The following is an 18880-nucleotide window of genomic DNA, read 5'->3' on the forward strand; positions in this document are numbered from 1 at the left end:
TTCCGGTTGTGTTTCTGTCTACATGTCCAGAAAGAGCATAGCTGTCTGGTATTTGCCAGAAGGTTGAAAACATCTGATAGAATACACAAAACTTCCTTCGAGCCGGAATTGAACCAGCGACCTAAGGATTGCTAATTTAGATCTACAGTCCTCCGCTCTACCAGCTGAGCTATCAAAGGCTTGATTTAGCCATTGTTGAAAGTCTTCAAGGTTTGGACGTGTGTGCCACGAGCAGGTGGCATAAACAATTCACTCGGCCAACTGAAAAAGGAATCCAAAGATTGTATTGGAGAATGCGGGCATCGATCCCGCTACCTCTCGCATGCTAAGCGAGCGCTCTACCACTTGAGCTAATCCCCCATGCCCGACGAACGCCATTATCAGTTTCACGCCACACCATGTCACAGTTTACTTATAGTCAAATGTGCCATTGAGTGCTTTTTTTTTTTTTTTTTTTAAGTACAGATTCCTTTCTCCCATATTTGAAGAACATCTACGGAGTTCACAATGTGAATTATGGCCTACAAATACAGTCGGGCAATTTTCTAGCAAACCATTTCTATGTATGTAGAGAACCAGACTGGGGGAGTAAAAAAAACTTACCTAGTTTGTAGAAAAAAGTTGTAATGCAGCACAATCCCAAGCAAAAAGATTGACCTTTTATGGTTTGGTTTGAATATAGAAAATGCTGAGAGGTCGCGAATCTCCTTCTGGTCCTTTGGCACGAGTTGTACTGGGATTTAGGATTTTGACTAGTGTTTTTGATCCGAGACACGTTTGCTGTTGACAGAAAAGTTCAGTTGATATGCAATGATGAAGTTTATAAATCACAACTATTTAGCAGAGGTTGGTTTCGATCCATCGACCGCTGGGTTTCACAATGTGAATTATGGCCTACAAATACAGTCGGGCAATTTTCTAGCAAGCCATTTCTATGTATGTAGAGAACCAGACTGGGGGAGTAAAAAAAACTTACCTAGTTTGTAGAAAAAAGTTGTAATGCAGCACAATCCCAAGCAAAAAGATTGACCTTTTATGGTTTGGTTTGAATATAGAAAATGCTGAGAGGTCGCGAATCTCCTTCTGGTCCTTTGGCACGAGTTGTACTGGGATTTAGGATTTTGACTGTTGACAGAAAAGTTCAGTTGATATGCAATGATGAAGTTTATAAATCACAACTATTTAGCAGAGGTTGGTTTCGATCCATCGACCGCTGGGTTTCACAATGTGAATTATGGCCTTCAAATACAGTCGGGCAATTTTCTAGCAAACCATTTCTATGTATGTAGAGAACCAGACTGGGGGAGTAAAAAAAACTTACCTAGTTTGTAGAAAAAAGTTGTAATGCAGCACAATCCCAAGCAAAAAGATTGACCTTTTATGGTTTGGTTTGAATATAGAAAATGCTGAGAGGTCGCGAATCTCCTTCTGGTCCTTTGGCACGAGTTGTACTGGGATTTAGGATTTTGACTAGTGTTTTTGATCCGAGACACGTTTGCTGTTGACAGAAAAGTTCAGTTGATATGCAATGATGAAGTTTATAAATCACAACTATTTAGCAGAGGTTGGTTTCGATCCATCGACCGCTGGGTTTCACAATGTGAATTATGGCCTACAAATACAGTCGGGCAATTTTCTAGCAAACCATTTCTATGTATGTAGAGAACCAGACTGGGGGAGTAAAAAAAACTTACCTAGTTTGTAGAAAAAAGTTGTAATGCAGCACAATCCCAAGCAAAAAGATTGACCTTTTATGGTTTGGTTTGAATATAGAAAATGCTGAGAGGTCGCGAATCTCCTTCTGGTCCTTTGGCACGAGTTGTACTGGGATTTAGGATTTTGACTAGTGTTTTTGATCCGAGACACGTTTGCTGTTGACAGAAAAGTTCAGTTGATATGCAATGATGAAGTTTATAAAACACAACTATTTAGCAGAGGTTGGTTTCGATCCATCGACCGCTGGGTTTCACAATGTGAATTATGGCCTACAAATACAGTCGAGCAATTTTCTAGTAAACCATTTCTCTGTATATAGAGAACCAAACTGGGGGAATGAAAAAAAACTTACCTAGTTTGTAGAAAAAAGTTGTAATGCAGCACAATCCCAAGCGAAAAGATTGATCTTTTATGGTTTGGTTTGAATATAGAAAATGCTGAGAGGTCGCGAATCTCCTTCTGGTCCTTTGGCACGAGTTGTACTGGGATTTAGGATTTTGACTAGTGTTTTTGATCCGAGACACGTTTGCTGTTGACAGAAAAGTTCAGTTGATATGCAATGATGAAGTTTATAAAACACAACTATTTAGAAGAGGTTGGTTTCAATCCATTGACCGCTGGGTTTCACAATGTGAATTATGGCCTACAAATACAGTCGTGCAATTTTCTAGTAAACCATTTCTCTGTATATAGAGAACCAAACTGGGGGAATGAAAAAAAACTTACCTAGTTTGTAGAAAAAAGTTGTAATGCAGCACAATTTAGCAGAGGATGGTTTCGATCCATCGACCTCTGGGTTATGGGCCCAGCACGCTTCCGCTGCGCCACTCTGCTTGTGTTAACAGATTTACAGAGTAAAATTCTAATGACTGTTTGTGTTCATGTCGATGACATGTAAATTTTCAGCCATTACATATTTGTTGGCGACTAGAGTACTCCTGGGGTTCTGCAATTGTTTCTTTGTTTTTTTTTGCTTTCTTGTGTCATATTATTGTTGAAAATCATTAGAGGAAATGGTGTCTGACCATTGTTTAAGGTTCCGGTTAAAACTGGTGGGTGCGTCCGGCTGTTAGACGAAAGTTCGGCAGGCGTTTGTGTCTCTGTGGCGCAATCGGTTAGCGCGTTCGGCTGTTAACCGAAAGGTTGGTGGTTCGAGTCCACCCAGGGACGTTGGTTCCTTTTGCTTGGGTAGCATGCTACAGTTGAAGACGTTTTCACATTGGTGCTCAGCATCTCCATAAAGTAAAAGCACTGTTGCTGCCTAAGATTTGAATTCACAAGGCAAACTGGAGAAAAAACTTTCCGGTTGTGTTTCTGTCTACATGTCCAGAAAGAGCATAGCTGTCTGGTATTTGCCAGAAGGTTGAAAACATCTGATAGAATACACAAAACTTCCTTCGAGCCGGAATTGAACCAGCGACCTAAGGATTGCTAATTTAGATCTACAGTCCTCCGCTCTACCAGCTGAGCTATCGAAGGCTTGATTTAGCCATTGTTGAAAGTCTTCAAGGTTTGGACGTGTGTGCCACGAGCAGGTGGCATAAACAATTCACTCGGCCAACTGAAAAAGGAATCCAAAGATTGTATTGGAGAATGCGGGCATCGATCCCGCTACCTCTCGCATGCTAAGCGAGCGCTCTACCACTTGAGCTAATCCCCCATGCCCGACGAACGCCATTATCAGTTTCACGCCACACCATGTCACAGTTTACTTATAGTCAAATGTGCCATTGAGTGCTTTTTTTTTTTTTTTTTTTAAGTACAGATTCCTTTCTCCCATATTTGAAGAACATCTACGGAGTTCACAATGTGAATTATGGCCTACAAATACAGTCGGGCAATTTTCTAGCAAACCATTTCTATGTATGTAGAGAACCAGACTGGGGGAGTAAAAAAAACTTACCTAGTTTGTAGAAAAAAGTTGTAATGCAGCACAATCCCAAGCAAAAAGATTGACCTTTTATGGTTTGGTTTGAATATAGAAAATGCTGAGAGGTCGCGAATCTCCTTCTGGTCCTTTGGCACGAGTTGTACTGGGATTTAGGATTTTGACTAGTGTTTTTGATCCGAGACACGTTTGCTGTTGACAGAAAAGTTCAGTTGATATGCAATGATGAAGTTTATAAATCACAACTATTTAGCAGAGGTTGGTTTCGATCCATCGACCGCTGGGTTTCACAATGTGAATTATGGCCTACAAATACAGTCGGGCAATTTTCTAGCAAACCATTTCTATGTATGTAGAGAACCAGACTGGGGGAGTAAAAAAAACTTACCTAGTTTGTAGAAAAAAGTTGTAATGCAGCACAATCCCAAGCAAAAAGATTGACCTTTTATGGTTTGGTTTGAATATAGAAAATGCTGAGAGGTCGCGAATCTCCTTCTGGTCCTTTGGCACGAGTTGTACTGGGATTTAGGATTTTGACTAGTGTTTTTGATCCGAGACACGTTTGCTGTTGACAGAAAAGTTCAGTTGATATGCAATGATGAAGTTTATAAATCACAACTATTTAGCAGAGGTTGGTTTCGATCCATCGACCGCTGGGTTTCACAATGTGAATTATGGCCTACAAATACAGTCGGGCAATTTTCTAGCAAACCATTTCTATGTATGTAGAGAACCAGACTGGGGGAGTAAAAAAAACTTACCTAGTTTGTAGAAAAAAGTTGTAATGCAGCACAATCCCAAGCAAAAAGATTGACCTTTTATGGTTTGGTTTGAATATAGAAAATGCTGAGAGGTCGCGAATCTCCTTCTGGTCCTTTGGCACGAGTTGTACTGGGATTTAGGATTTTGACTAGTGTTTTTGATCCGAGACACGTTTGCTGTTGACAGAAAAGTTCAGTTGATATGCAATGATGAAGTTTATAAAACACAACTATTTAGCAGAGGTTGGTTTCGATCCATCGACCGCTGGGTTTCACAATGTGAATTATGGCCTACAAATACAGTCGAGCAATTTTCTAGTAAACCATTTCTCTGTATATAGAGAACCAAACTGGGGGAATGAAAAAAAACTTACCTAGTTTGTAGAAAAAAGTTGTAATGCAGCACAATCCCAAGCGAAAAGATTGATCTTTTATGGTTTGGTTTGAATATAGAAAATGCTGAGAGGTCGCGAATCTCCTTCTGGTCCTTTGGCACGAGTTGTACTGGGATTTAGGATTTTGACTAGTGTTTTTGATCCGAGACACGTTTGCTGTTGACAGAAAAGTTCAGTTGATATGCAATGATGAAGTTTATAAAACACAACTATTTAGCAGAGGTTGGTTTCAATCCATTGACCGCTGGGTTTCACAATGTGAATTATGGTCTACAAATACAGTCGAGCAATTTTCTAGCAAACCATTTCTCTGTATATAGAGAACCAAAATGGGGAAGTGAAAAAAAACTTAGCTAGTTTGTAGAAAAAGATGCAATGCAGCACAATTTAGCAGAGGATGGTTTCGATCCATCGACCTCTGGGTTATGGGCCCAGCACGCTTCCGCTGCGCCACTCTGCTTGTGTTAACAGATGTACAGAGTAAAATTCTAATGACTGTTTGTGTTCAGGTCGATGACATGTAAATTTTCAGCCATTACATATTTGTTGGCGACTAGAGTACTCCTGGGGTTCTGCAATTGTTTCTTTGTTTTTTTTTGCTTTCTTGTGTCATATTATTGTTGAAAATCATTAGAGGAAATGGTGTCTGACCATTGTTTAAGGTTCCGGTTAAAACTGGTGGGTGCGTCCGGCTGTTAGACGAAAGTTCGGCAGGCGTTTGTGTCTCTGTGGCGCAATCGGTTAGCGCGTTCGGCTGTTAACCGAAAGGTTGGTGGTTCGAGTCCACCCAGGGACGTTGGTTCCTTTTGGTTGGGTAGCATGCTACAGTTGAAGACGTTTTCACATTGGTGCTCAGCATCTCCATAAAGTAAAAGCACTGTTGCTGCCTAAGATTTGAATTCACAAGGCAAACTGGAGAAAAAACTTTCCGGTTGTGTTTCTGTCTACATGTCCAGAAAGAGCATAGCTGTCTGGTATTTGCCAGAAGGTTGAAAACATCTGATAGAATACACAAAACTTCCTTCGAGCCGGAATTGAACCAGCGACCTAAGGATTGCTAATTTAGATCTACAGTCCTCCGCTCTACCAGCTGAGCTATCGAAGGCTTGATTTAGCCATTGTTGAAAGTCTTCAAGGTTTGGACGTGTGTGCCACGAGCAGGTGGCATAAACAATTCACTCGGCCAACTGAAAAAGGAATCCAAAGATTGTATTGGAGAATGCGGGCATCGATCCCGCTACCTCTCGCATGCTAAGTTTCACACCACACCATGTCACAGTTTACTTATAGTCAAATGTGCCATTGAGTGCTTTTTTTTTTTTTTAAGTACAGATTCCTTTCTCCCATATTTGAAGAACATCTACGTAGTTCACAATGTGAATTATGGCCTACAAATACAGTCGGGCAATTTTCTAGCAAACCATTTCTATGTATGTAGAGAACCAGACTGGGGGAGTAAAAAAAACTTACCTAGTTTGTAGAAAAAAGTTGTAATGCAGCACAATCCCAAGCAAAAAGATTGACCTTTTATGGTTTGGTTTGAATATAGAAAATGCTGAGAGGTCGCGAATCTCCTTCTGGTCCTTTGGCACGAGTTGTACTGGGATTTAGGATTTTGACTAGTGTTTTTGATCCGAGACACGTTTGCTGTTGACAGAAAAGTTCAGTTGATATGCAATGATGAAGTTTATAAAACACAACTATTTAGCAGAGGTTGGTTTCGATCCATCGACCGCTGGGTTTCACAATGTGAATTATGGCCTACAAATACAGTCGAGCAATTTTCTAGTAAACCATTTCTCTGTATATAGAGAACCAAACTGGGGGAATGAAAAAAAACTTACCTAGTTTGTAGAAAAAAGTTGTAATGCAGCACAATCCCAAGCGAAAAGATTGATCTTTTATTGTTTGGTTTGAATATAGAAAATGCTGAGAGGTCGCGAATCTCCTTCTGGTCCTTTGGCACGAGTTGTACTGGGATTTAGGATTTTGACTAGTGTTTTTGATCCGAGACACGTTTGCTGTTGACAGAAAAGTTCAGTTGATATGCAATGATGAAGTTTATAAAACACAACTATTTAGCAGAGGTTGGTTTCAATCCATTGACCGCTGGGTTTCACAATGTGAATTATGGTCTACAAATACAGTCGAGCAATTTTCTAGCAAACCATTTCTCTGTATATAGAGAACCAAAATGGGGAAGTGAAAAAAAACTTAGCTAGTTTGTAGAAAAAGATGCAATGCAGCACAATTTAGCAGAGGATGGTTTCGATCCATCGACCTCTGGGTTTTGGGCCCAGCACGCTTCCGCTGCGCCACTCTGCTTGTGTTAACAGATGTACAGAGTAAAATTCTAATGACTGTTTGTGTTCAGGTCGATGACATGTAAATTTTCAGCCATTACATATTTGTTGGCGACTAGAGTACTCCTGGGGTTCTGCAATTGTTTCTTTGTTTTTTTTTGCTTTCTTGTGTCATATTATTGTTGAAAATCATTAGAGGAAATGGTGTCTGACCATTGTTTAAGGTTCCGGTTAAAACTGGTGGGTGCGTCCGGCTGTTAGACGAAAGTTCGGCAGGCGTTTGTGTCTCTGTGGCGCAATCGGTTAGCGCGTTCGGCTGTTAACCGAAAGGTTGGTGGTTCGAGTCCACCCAGGGACGTTGGTTCCTTTTGCTTGGGTAGCATGCTACAGTTGAAGACGTTTTCACATTGGTGCTCAGCATCTCCATAAAGTAAAAGCACTGTTGCTGCCTAAGATTTGAATTCACAAGGCAAACTGGAGAAAAAACTTTCCGGTTGTGTTTCTGTCTACATGTCCAGAAAGAGCATAGCTGTCTGGTATTTGCCAGAAGGTTGAAAACATCTGATAGAATACACAAAACTTCCTTCGAGCCGGAATTGAACCAGCGACCTAAGGATTGCTAATTTAGATCTACAGTCCTCCGCTCTACCAGCTGAGCTATCGAAGGCTTGATTTAGCCATTGTTGAAAGTCTTCAAGGTTTGGACGTGTGTGCCACGAGCAGGTGGCATAAACAATTCACTCGGCCAACTGAAAAAGGAATCCAAAGATTGTATTTGAGAATGCGGGCATCGATCCCGCTACCTCTCGCATGCTAAGCGAGCGCTCTACCACTTGAGCTAATCCCCCATGCCCGACGAACGCCATTATCAGTTTCACGCCACACCATGTCACAGTTTACTTATAGTCAAATGTGCCATTGAGTGCTTTTTTTTTTTTTTTTTTTAAGTACAGATTCCTTTCTCCCATATTTGAAGAACATCTACGTAGTTCACAATGTGAATTATGGCCTACAAATACAGTCGGGCAATTTTCTAGCAAACCATTTCTATGTATGTAGAGAACCAGACTGGGGGAGTAAAAAAAACTTACCTAGTTTGTAGAAAAAAGTTGTAATGCAGCACAATCCCAAGCAAAAAGATTGACCTTTTATGGTTTGGTTTGAATATAGAAAATGCTGAGAGGTCGCGAATCTCCTTCTGGTCCTTTGGCACGAGTTGTACTGGGATTTAGGATTTTGACTAGTGTTTTTGATCCGAGACACGTTTGCTGTTGACAGAAAAGTTCAGTTGATATGCAATGATGAAGTTTATAAATCACAACTATTTAGCAGAGGTTGGTTTCGATCCATCGACCGCTGGGTTTCACAATGTGAATTATGGCCTACAAATACAGTCGGGCAATTTTCTAGCAAACCATTTCTATGTATGTAGAGAACCAGACTGGGGGAGTAAAAAAAACTTACCTAGTTTGTAGAAAAAAGTTGTAATGCAGCACAATCCCAAGCAAAAAGATTGACCTTTTATGGTTTGGTTTGAATATAGAAAATGCTGAGAGGTCGCGAATCTCCTTCTGGTCCTTTGGCACGAGTTGTACTGGGATTTAGGATTTTGACTAGTGTTTTTGATCCGAGACACGTTTGCTGTTGACAGAAAAGTTCAGTTGATATGCAATGATGAAGTTTATAAAACACAACTATTTAGCAGAGGTTGGTTTCGATCCATCGACCGCTGGGTTTCACAATGTGAATTATGGCCTACAAATACAGTCGAGCAATTTTCTAGTAAACCATTTCTCTGTATATAGAGAACCAAACTGGGGGAATGAAAAAAAACTTACCTAGTTTGTAGAAAAAAGTTGTAATGCAGCACAATCCCAAGCGAAAAGATTGATCTTTTATGGTTTGGTTTGAATATAGAAAATGCTGAGAGGTCGCGAATCTCCTTCTGGTCCTTTGGCACGAGTTGTACTGGGATTTAGGATTTTGACTAGTGTTTTTGATCCGAGACACGTTTGCTGTTGACAGAAAAGTTCAGTTGATATGCAATGATGAAGTTTATAAAACACAACTATTTAGCAGAGGTTGGTTTCGATCCATCGACCGCTGGGTTTCACAATGTGAATTATGGCCTACAAATACAGTCGAGCAATTTTCTAGTAAACCATTTCTCTGTATATAGAGAACCAAACTGGGGGAATGAAAAAAAACTTACCTAGTTTGTAGAAAAAAGTTGTAATGCAGCACAATCCCAAGCGAAAAGATTGATCTTTTATGGTTTGGTTTGAATATAGAAAATGCTGAGAGGTCGCGAATCTCCTTCTGGTCCTTTGGCACGAGTTGTACTGGGATTTAGGATTTTGACTAGTGTTTTTGATCCGAGACACGTTTGCTGTTGACAGAAAAGTTCAGTTGATATGCAATGATGAAGTTTATAAAACACAACTATTTAGCAGAGGTTGGTTTCAATCCATTGACCGCTGGGTTTCACAATGTGAATTATGGTCTACAAATACAGTCGAGCAATTTTCTAGCAAACCATTTCTCTGTATATAGAGAACCAAAATGGGGAAGTGAAAAAAAACTTAGCTAGTTTGTAGAAAAAGATGCAATGCAGCACAATTTAGCAGAGGATGGTTTCGATCCATCGACCTCTGGGTTATGGGCCCAGCACGCTTCCGCTGCGCCACTCTGCTAAATAGTTGTGTTTTATAAACTTCATCATTGCATATCAACTGAACTTTTCTGTCAACAGCAAACGTGTCTCGGATCAAAAACACTAGTCAAAATCCTAAATCCCAGTACAACTCGTGCCAAAGGACCAGAAGGAGATTCGCGACCTCTCAGCATTTTCTATATTCAAACCAAACCATAAAAGGTCAATCTTTTTGCTTGGGATTGTGCTGCATTACAACTTTTTTCTACAAACTAGGTAAGTTTTTTTTACTCCCCCAGTCTGGTTCTCTACATACATAGAAATGGTTTGCTAGAAAATTGCCCGACTGTATTTGTAGGCCATAATTCACATTGTGAAACCCAGCGGTCGATGGATCGAAACCAACCTCTGCTAAATAGTTGTGATTTATAAACTTCATCATTGCATATCAACTGAACTTTTCTGTCAACAGCAAACGTGTCTCGGATCAAAAACACTAGTCAAAATCCTAAATCCCAGTACAACTCGTGCCAAAGGACCAGAAGGAGATTCGCGACCTCTCAGCATTTTCTATATTCAAACCAAACCATAAAAGGTCAATCTTTTTGCTTGGGATTGTGCTGCATTACAACTTTTTTCTACAAACTAGGTAAGTTTTTTTTACTCCCCCAGTCTGGTTCTCTACATACATAGAAATGGTTTGCTAGAAAATTGCCCGACTGTATTTGTAGGCCATAATTCACATTGTGAACTCCGTAGATGTTCTTCAAATATGGGAGAAAGGAATCTGTACTTAAAAAAAAAAAAAAAAAGCACTCAATGGCACATTTGACTATAAGTAAACTGTGACATGGTGTGGCGTGAAACTGATAATGGCGTTCGTCGGGCATGGGGGAGTAGCTCAAGTGGTAGAGCGCTCGCTTAGCATGCGAGAGGTAGCGGGATCGATGCCCGCATTCTCCAATACAATCTTTGGATTCCTTTTTCAGTTGGCCGAGTGAATTGTTTATGCCACCTGCTCGTGGCACACACGTCCAAACCTTGAAGACTTTCAACAATGGCTAAATCAAGCCTTCGATAGCTCAGCTGGTAGAGCGGAGGACTGTAGATCTAAATTAGCAATCCTTAGGTCGCTGGTTCAATTCCGGCTCGAAGGAAGTTTTGTGTATTCTATCAGATGTTTTCAACCTTCTGGCAAATACCAGACAGCTATGCTCTTTCTGGACATGTAGACAGAAACACAACCGGAAAGTTTTTTCTCCAGTTTGCCTTGTGAATTCAAATCTTAGGCAGCAACAGTGCTTTTACTTTATGGAGATGCTGAGCACCAATGTGAAAACGTCTTCAACTGTAGCATGCTACCTAGTTTGTAGAAAAAAGTTGTAATGCAGCACAATCCCAAGCGAAAAGATTGATCTTTTATGGTTTGGTTTGAATATAGAAAATGCTGAGAGGTCGCGAATCTCCTTCTGGTCCTTTGGCACGAGTTGTACTGGGATTTAGGATTTTGACTAGTGTTTTTGATCCGAGACACGTTTGCTGTTGACAGAAAAGTTCAGTTGATATGCAATGATGAAGTTTATAAAACACAACTATTTAGAAGAGGTTGGTTTCAATCCATTGACCGCTGGGTTTCACAATGTGAATTATGGCCTACAAATACAGTCGTGCAATTTTCTAGTAAACCATTTCTCTGTATATAGAGAACCAAACTGGGGGAATGAAAAAAAACTTACCTAGTTTGTAGAAAAAAGTTGTAATGCAGCACAATTTAGCAGAGGATGGTTTCGATCCATCGACCTCTGGGTTATGGGCCCAGCACGTTTCCGCTGCGCCACTCTGCTTGTGTTAACAGATGTACAGAGTAAAATTCTAATGACTGTTTGTGTTCATGTCGATGACATGTAAATTTTCAGCCATTACATATTTGTTGGCGACTAGAGTACTCCTGGGGTTCTGCAATTGTTTCTTTGTTTTTTTTTGCTTTCTTGTGTCATATTATTGTTGAAAATCATTAGAGGAAATGGTGTCTGACCATTGTTTAAGGTTCCGGTTAAAACTGGTGGGTGCGTCCGGCTGTTAGACGAAAGTTCGGCAGGCGTTTGTGTCTCTGTGGCGCAATCGGTTAGCGCGTTCGGCTGTTAACCGAAAGGTTGGTGGTTTGAGTCCACCCAGGGACGTTGGTTCCTTTTGCTTGGGTAGCATGCTACAGTTGAAGACGTTTTCACATTGGTGCTCAGCATCTCCATAAAGTAAAAGCACTGTTGCTGCCTAAGATTTGAATTCACAAGGCAAACTGGAGAAAAAACTTTCCGGTTGTGTTTCTGTCTACATGTCCAGAAAGAGCATAGCTGTCTGGTATTTGCCAGAAGGTTGAAAACATCTGATAGAATACACAAAACTTCCTTCGAGCCGGAATTGAACCAGCGACCTAAGGATTGCTAATTTAGATCTACAGTCCTCCGCTCTACCAGCTGAGCTATCGAAGGCTTGATTTAGCCATTGTTGAAAGTCTTCAAGGTTTGGACGTGTGTGCCACGAGCAGGTGGCATAAACAATTCACTCGGCCAACTGAAAAAGGAATCCAAAGATTGTATTGGAGAATGCGGGCATCGATCCCGCTACCTCTCGCATGCTAAGTTTCACACCACACCATGTCACAGTTTACTTATAGTCAAATGTGCCATTGAGTGCTTTTTTTTTTTTTTAAGTACAGATTCCTTTCTCCCATATTTGAAGAACATCTACGTAGTTCACAATGTGAATTATGGCCTACAAATACAGTCGGGCAATTTTCTAGCAAACCATTTCTATGTATGTAGAGAACCAGACTGGGGGAGTAAAAAAAACTTACCTAGTTTGTAGAAAAAAGTTGTAATGCAGCACAATCCCAAGCAAAAAGATTGACCTTTTATGGTTTGGTTTGAATATAGAAAATGCTGAGAGGTCGCGAATCTCCTTCTGGTCCTTTGGCACGAGTTGTACTGGGATTTAGGATTTTGACTAGTGTTTTTGATCCGAGACACGTTTGCTGTTGACAGAAAAGTTCAGTTGATATGCAATGATGAAGTTTATAAATCACAACTATTTAGCAGAGGTTGGTTTCGATCCATCGACCGCTGGGTTTCACAATGTGAATTATGGCCTACAAATACAGTCGGGCAATTTTCTAGCAAACCATTTCTATGTATGTAGAGAACCAGACTGGGGGAGTAAAAAAAACTTACCTAGTTTGTAGAAAAAAGTTGTAATGCAGCACAATCCCAAGCAAAAAGATTGACCTTTTATGGTTTGGTTTGAATATAGAAAATGCTGAGAGGTCGCGAATCTCCTTCTGGTCCTTTGGCACGAGTTGTACTGGGATTTAGGATTTTGACTAGTGTTTTTGATCCGAGACACGTTTGCTGTTGACAGAAAAGTTCAGTTGATATGCAATGATGAAGTTTATAAAACACAACTATTTAGCAGAGGTTGGTTTCGATCCATCGACCGCTGGGTTTCACAATGTGAATTATGGCCTACAAATACAGTCGAGCAATTTTCTAGTAAACCATTTCTCTGTATATAGAGAACCAAACTGGGGGAATGAAAAAAAACTTACCTAGTTTGTAGAAAAAAGTTGTAATGCAGCACAATCCCAAGCGAAAAGATTGATCTTTTATGGTTTGGTTTGAATATAGAAAATGCTGAGAGGTCGCGAATCTCCTTCTGGTCCTTTGGCACGAGTTGTACTGGGATTTAGGATTTTGACTAGTGTTTTTGATCCGAGACACGTTTGCTGTTGACAGAAAAGTTCAGTTGATATGCAATGATGAAGTTTATAAAACACAACTATTTAGCAGAGGTTGGTTTCAATCCATTGACCGCTGGGTTTCACAATGTGAATTATGGTCTACAAATACAGTCGAGCAATTTTCTAGCAAACCATTTCTCTGTATATAGAGAACCAAAATGGGGAAGTGAAAAAAAACTTAGCTAGTTTGTAGAAAAAGATGCAATGCAGCACAATTTAGCAGAGGATGGTTTCGATCCATCGACCTCTGGGTTATGGGCCCAGCACGCTTCCGCTGCGCCACTCTGCTAAATAGTTGTGTTTTATAAACTTCATCATTGCATATCAACTGAACTTTTCTGTCAACAGCAAACGTGTCTCGGATCAAAAACACTAGTCAAAATCCTAAATCCCAGTACAACTCGTGCCAAAGGACCAGAAGGAGATTCGCGACCTCTCAGCATTTTCTATATTCAAACCAAACCATAAAAGGTCAATCTTTTTGCTTGGGATTGTGCTGCATTACAACTTTTTTCTACAAACTAGGTAAGTTTTTTTTACTCCCCCAGTCTGGTTCTCTACATACATAGAAATGGTTTGCTAGAAAATTGCCCGACTGTATTTGTAGGCCATAATTCACATTGTGAAACCCAGCGGTCGATGGATCGAAACCAACCTCTGCTAAATAGTTGTGATTTATAAACTTCATCATTGCATATCAACTGAACTTTTCTGTCAACAGCAAACGTGTCTCGGATCAAAAACACTAGTCAAAATCCTAAATCCCAGTACAACTCGTGCCAAAGGACCAGAAGGAGATTCGCGACCTCTCAGCATTTTCTATATTCAAACCAAACCATAAAAGGTCAATCTTTTTGCTTGGGATTGTGCTGCATTACAACTTTTTTCTACAAACTAGGTAAGTTTTTTTTACTCCCCCAGTCTGGTTCTCTACATACATAGAAATGGTTTGCTAGAAAATTGCCCGACTGTATTTGTAGGCCATAATTCACATTGTGAACTCCGTAGATGTTCTTCAAATATGGGAGAAAGGAATCTGTACTTAAAAAAAAAAAAAAAAAAGCACTCAATGGCACATTTGACTATAAGTAAACTGTGACATGGTGTGGCGTGAAACTGATAATGGCGTTCGTCGGGCATGGGGGAGTAGCTCAAGTGGTAGAGCGCTCGCTTAGCATGCGAGAGGTAGCGGGATCGATGCCCGCATTCTCCAATACAATCTTTGGATTCCTTTTTCAGTTGGCCGAGTGAATTGTTTATGCCACCTGCTCGTGGCACACACGTCCAAACCTTGAAGACTTTCAACAATGGCTAAATCAAGCCTTCGATAGCTCAGCTGGTAGAGCGGAGGACTGTAGATCTAAATTAGCTATCCTTAGGTCGCTGGTTCAATTCCGGCTCGAAGGAAGTTTTGTGTATTCTATCAGATGTTTTCAACCTTCTGGCAAATACCAGACAGCTATGCTCTTTCTGGACATGTAGACAGAAACACAACCGGAAAGTTTTTTCTCCAGTTTGCCTTGTGAATTCAAATCTTAGGCAGCAACAGTGCTTTTACTTTATGGAGATGCTGAGCACCAATGTGAAAACGTCTTCAACTGTAGCATGCTACCTAGTTTGTAGAAAAAAGTTGTAATGCAGCACAATCCCAAGCGAAAAGATTGATCTTTTATGGTTTGGTTTGAATATAGAAAATGCTGAGAGGTCGCGAATCTCCTTCTGGTCCTTTGGCACGAGTTGTACTGGGATTTAGGATTTTGACTAGTGTTTTTGATCCGAGACACGTTTGCTGTTGACAGAAAAGTTCAGTTGATATGCAATGATGAAGTTTATAAAACACAACTATTTAGAAGAGGTTGGTTTCAATCCATTGACCGCTGGGTTTCACAATGTGAATTATGGCCTACAAATACAGTCGTGCAATTTTCAAGTAAACCATTTCTCTGTATATAGAGAACCAAACTGGGGGAATGAAAAAAAACTTACCTAGTTTGTAGAAAAAAGTTGTAATGCAGCACAATTTAGCAGAGGATGGTTTCGATCCATCGACCTCTGGGTTATGGGCCCAGCACGCTTCCGCTGCGCCACTCTGCTTGTGTTAACAGATGTACAGAGTAAAATTCTAATGACTGTTTGTGTTCATGTCGATGACATGTAAATTTTCAGCCATTACATATTTGTTGGCGACTAGAGTACTCCTGGGGTTCTGCAATTGTTTCTTTGTTTTTTTTGCTTTCTTGTGTCATATTATTGTTGAAAATCATTAGAGGAAATGGTGTCTGACCATTGTTTAAGGTTCCGGTTAAAACTGGTGGGTGCGTCCGGCTGTTAGACGAAAGTTCGGCAGGCGTTTGTGTCTCTGTGGCGCAATCGGTTAGCGCGTTCGGCTGTTAACCGAAAGGTTGGTGGTTTGAGTCCACCCAGGGACGTTGGTTCCTTTTGCTTGGGTAGCATGCTACAGTTGAAGACGTTTTCACATTGGTGCTCAGCATCTCCATAAAGTAAAAGCACTGTTGCTGCCTAAGATTTGAATTCACAAGGCAAACTGGAGAAAAAACTTTCCGGTTGTGTTTCTGTCTACATGTCCAGAAAGAGCATAGCTGTCTGGTATTTGCCAGAAGGTTGAAAACATCTGATAGAATACACAAAACTTCCTTCGAGCCGGAATTGAACCAGCGACCTAAGGATTGCTAATTTAGATCTACAGTCCTCCGCTCTACCAGCTGAGCTATCGAAGGCTTGATTTAGCCATTGTTGAAAGTCTTCAAGGTTTGGACGTGTGTGCCACGAGCAGGTGGCATAAACAATTCACTCGGCCAACTGAAAAAGGAATCCAAAGATTGTATTGGAGAATGCGGGCATCGATCCCGCTACCTCTCGCATGCTAAGCGAGCGCTCTACCACTTGAGCTAATCCCCCATGCCCGACGAACGCCATTATCAGTTTCACGCCACACCATGTCACAGTTTACTTATAGTCAAATGTGCCATTGAGTGCTTTTTTTTTTTTTTTTTTTAAGTACAGATTCCTTTCTCCCATATTTGAAGAACATCTACGGAGTTCACAATGTGAATTATGGCCTACAAATACAGTCGGGCAATTTTCTAGCAAACCATTTCTATGTATGTAGAGAACCAGACTGGGGGAGTAAAAAAAACTTACCTAGTTTGTAGAAAAAAGTTGTAATGCAGCACAATCCCAAGCAAAAAGATTGACCTTTTATGGTTTGGTTTGAATATAGAAAATGCTGAGAGGTCGCGAATCTCCTTCTGGTCCTTTGGCACGAGTTGTACTGGGATTTAGGATTTTGACTAGTGTTTTTGATCCGAGACACGTTTGCTGTTGACAGAAAAGTTCAGTTGATATGCAATGATGAAGTTTATAAATCACAACTATTTAGCAGAGGTTGGTTTCGATCCATCGACCGCTGGGTTTCACAATGTGAATTATGGCCTACAAATACAGTCGGGCAATTTTCTAGCAAGCCATTTCTATGTATGTAGAGAACCAGACTGGGGGAGTAAAAAAAACTTACCTAGTTTGTAGAAAAAAGTTGTAATGCAGCACAATCCCAAGCAAAAAGATTGACCTTTTATGGTTTGGTTTGAATATAGAAAATGCTGAGAGGTCGCGAATCTCCTTCTGGTCCTTTGGCACGAGTTGTACTGGGATTTAGGATTTTGACTGTTGACAGAAAAGTTCAGTTGATATGCAATGATGAAGTTTATAAATCACAACTATTTAGCAGAGGTTGGTTTCGATCCATCGACCGCTGGGTTTCACAATGTGAATTATGGCCTACAAATACAGTCGGGCAATTTTCTAGCAAACCATTTCTATGTATGTAGAGAACCAGACTGGGGGAGTAAAAAAAACTTACCTAGTTTGTAGAAAAAAGTTGTAATGCAGCACAATCCCAAGCAAAAAGATTGACCTTTTATGGTTTGGTTTGAATATAGAAAATGCTGAGAGGTCGCGAATCTCCTTCTGGTCCTTTGGCACGAGTTGTACTGGGATTTAGGATTTTGACTAGTGTTTTTGATCCGAGACACGTTTGCTGTTGACAGAAAAGTTCAGTTGATATGCAATGATGAAGTTTATAAATCACAACTATTTAGCAGAGGTTGGTTTCGATCCATCGACCGCTGGGTTTCACAATGTGAATTATGGCCTACAAATACAGTCGGGCAATTTTCTAGCAAACCATTTCTATGTATGTAGAGAACCAGACTGGGGGAGTAAAAAAAACTTACCTAGTTTGTAGAAAAAAGTTGTAATGCAGCACAATCCCAAGCAAAAAGATTGACCTTTTATGGTTTGGTTTGAATATAGAAAATGCTGAGAGGTCGCGAATCTCCTTCTGGTCCTTTGGCACGAGTTGTACTGGGATTTAGGATTTTGACTAGTGTTTTTGATCCGAGACACGTTTGCTGTTGACAGAAAAGTTCAGTTGATATGCAATGATGAAGTTTATAAAACACAACTATTTAGCAGAGGTTGGTTTCGATCCATCGACCGCTGGGTTTCACAATGTGAATTATGGCCTACAAATACAGTCGAGCAATTTTCTAGTAAACCATTTCTCTGTATATAGAGAACCAAACTGGGGGAATGAAAAAAAACTTACCTAGTTTGTAGAAAAAAGTTGTAATGCAGCACAATCCCAAGCGAAAAGATTGATCTTTTATGGTTTGGTTTGAATATAGAAAATGCTGAGAGGTCGCGAATCTCCTTCTGGTCCTTTGGCACGAGTTGTACTGGGATTTAGGATTTTGACTAGTGTTTTTGATCCGAGACACGTTTGCTGTTGACAGAAAAGTTCAGTTGATATGCAATGATGAAGTTTATAAAACACAACTATTTAGAAGAGGTTGGTTTCAATCCATTGACCGCTGGGTTTCACAATGTGAATTATGGCCTACAAATACAGTCGTGCAATTTTCTAGTAAACCATTTCTCTGTATATAGAGAACCAAACTGGGGGAATGAAAAAAAACTTACCTAGTTTGTAGAAAAAAGTTGTAATGCAGCACAATTTAGCAGAGGATGGTTTCGATCCATCGACCTCTGGGTTATGGGCCCAGCACGCTTCCGCTGCGCCACTCTGCTTGTGTTAACAGATTTACAGAGTAAAATTCTAATGACTGTTTGTGTTCATGTCGATGACATGTAAATTTTCAGCCATTACATATTTGTTGGCGACTAGAGTACTCCTGGGGTTCTGCAATTGTTTCTTTGTTTTTTTTTGCTTTCTTGTGTCATATTATTGTTGAAAATCATTAGAGGAAATGGTGTCTGACCATTGTTTAAGGTTCCGGTTAAAACTGGTGGGTGCGTCCGGCTGTTAGACGAAAGTTCGGCAGGCGTTTGT

The 18880-nt window shown here is 40.4% G+C and overlaps 4 non-coding genes across 4 annotated transcripts; 3 read left to right on the forward strand and 1 right to left on the reverse strand.

Moving 5' to 3' along the window:
• Positions 1–2812: 2812 nt before the first annotated feature.
• TRNAN-GUU (transfer RNA asparagine (anticodon GUU)) lies at positions 2813–2886 on the forward strand. Its single transcript has one exon. It is a non-coding gene; the product is annotated as a tRNA-Asn (tRNA).
• A 2596-nt stretch (positions 2887–5482) lies between these two features.
• TRNAN-GUU (transfer RNA asparagine (anticodon GUU)) lies at positions 5483–5556 on the forward strand. Its single transcript has one exon. It is a non-coding gene; the product is annotated as a tRNA-Asn (tRNA).
• Positions 5557–7013: 1457 nt separating this feature from the next.
• TRNAL-CAA (transfer RNA leucine (anticodon CAA)) lies at positions 7014–7085 on the reverse strand. Its single transcript has one exon. It is a non-coding gene; the product is annotated as a tRNA-Leu (tRNA).
• Positions 7086–7347: 262 nt separating this feature from the next.
• On the forward strand, positions 7348–7421 carry TRNAN-GUU (transfer RNA asparagine (anticodon GUU)). The gene has a single exon. It is a non-coding gene; the product is annotated as a tRNA-Asn (tRNA).
• Positions 7422–18880: the final 11459 nt, after the last annotated feature.

This window comes from Dendrobates tinctorius, unplaced genomic scaffold, assembly GCF_039654945.1.
Source record: "Dendrobates tinctorius isolate UK_male_01 unplaced genomic scaffold, ASM3965494v1 ptg000251l, whole genome shotgun sequence".
Lineage (NCBI taxonomy): Eukaryota > Metazoa > Chordata > Amphibia > Anura > Dendrobatidae > Dendrobates > Dendrobates tinctorius.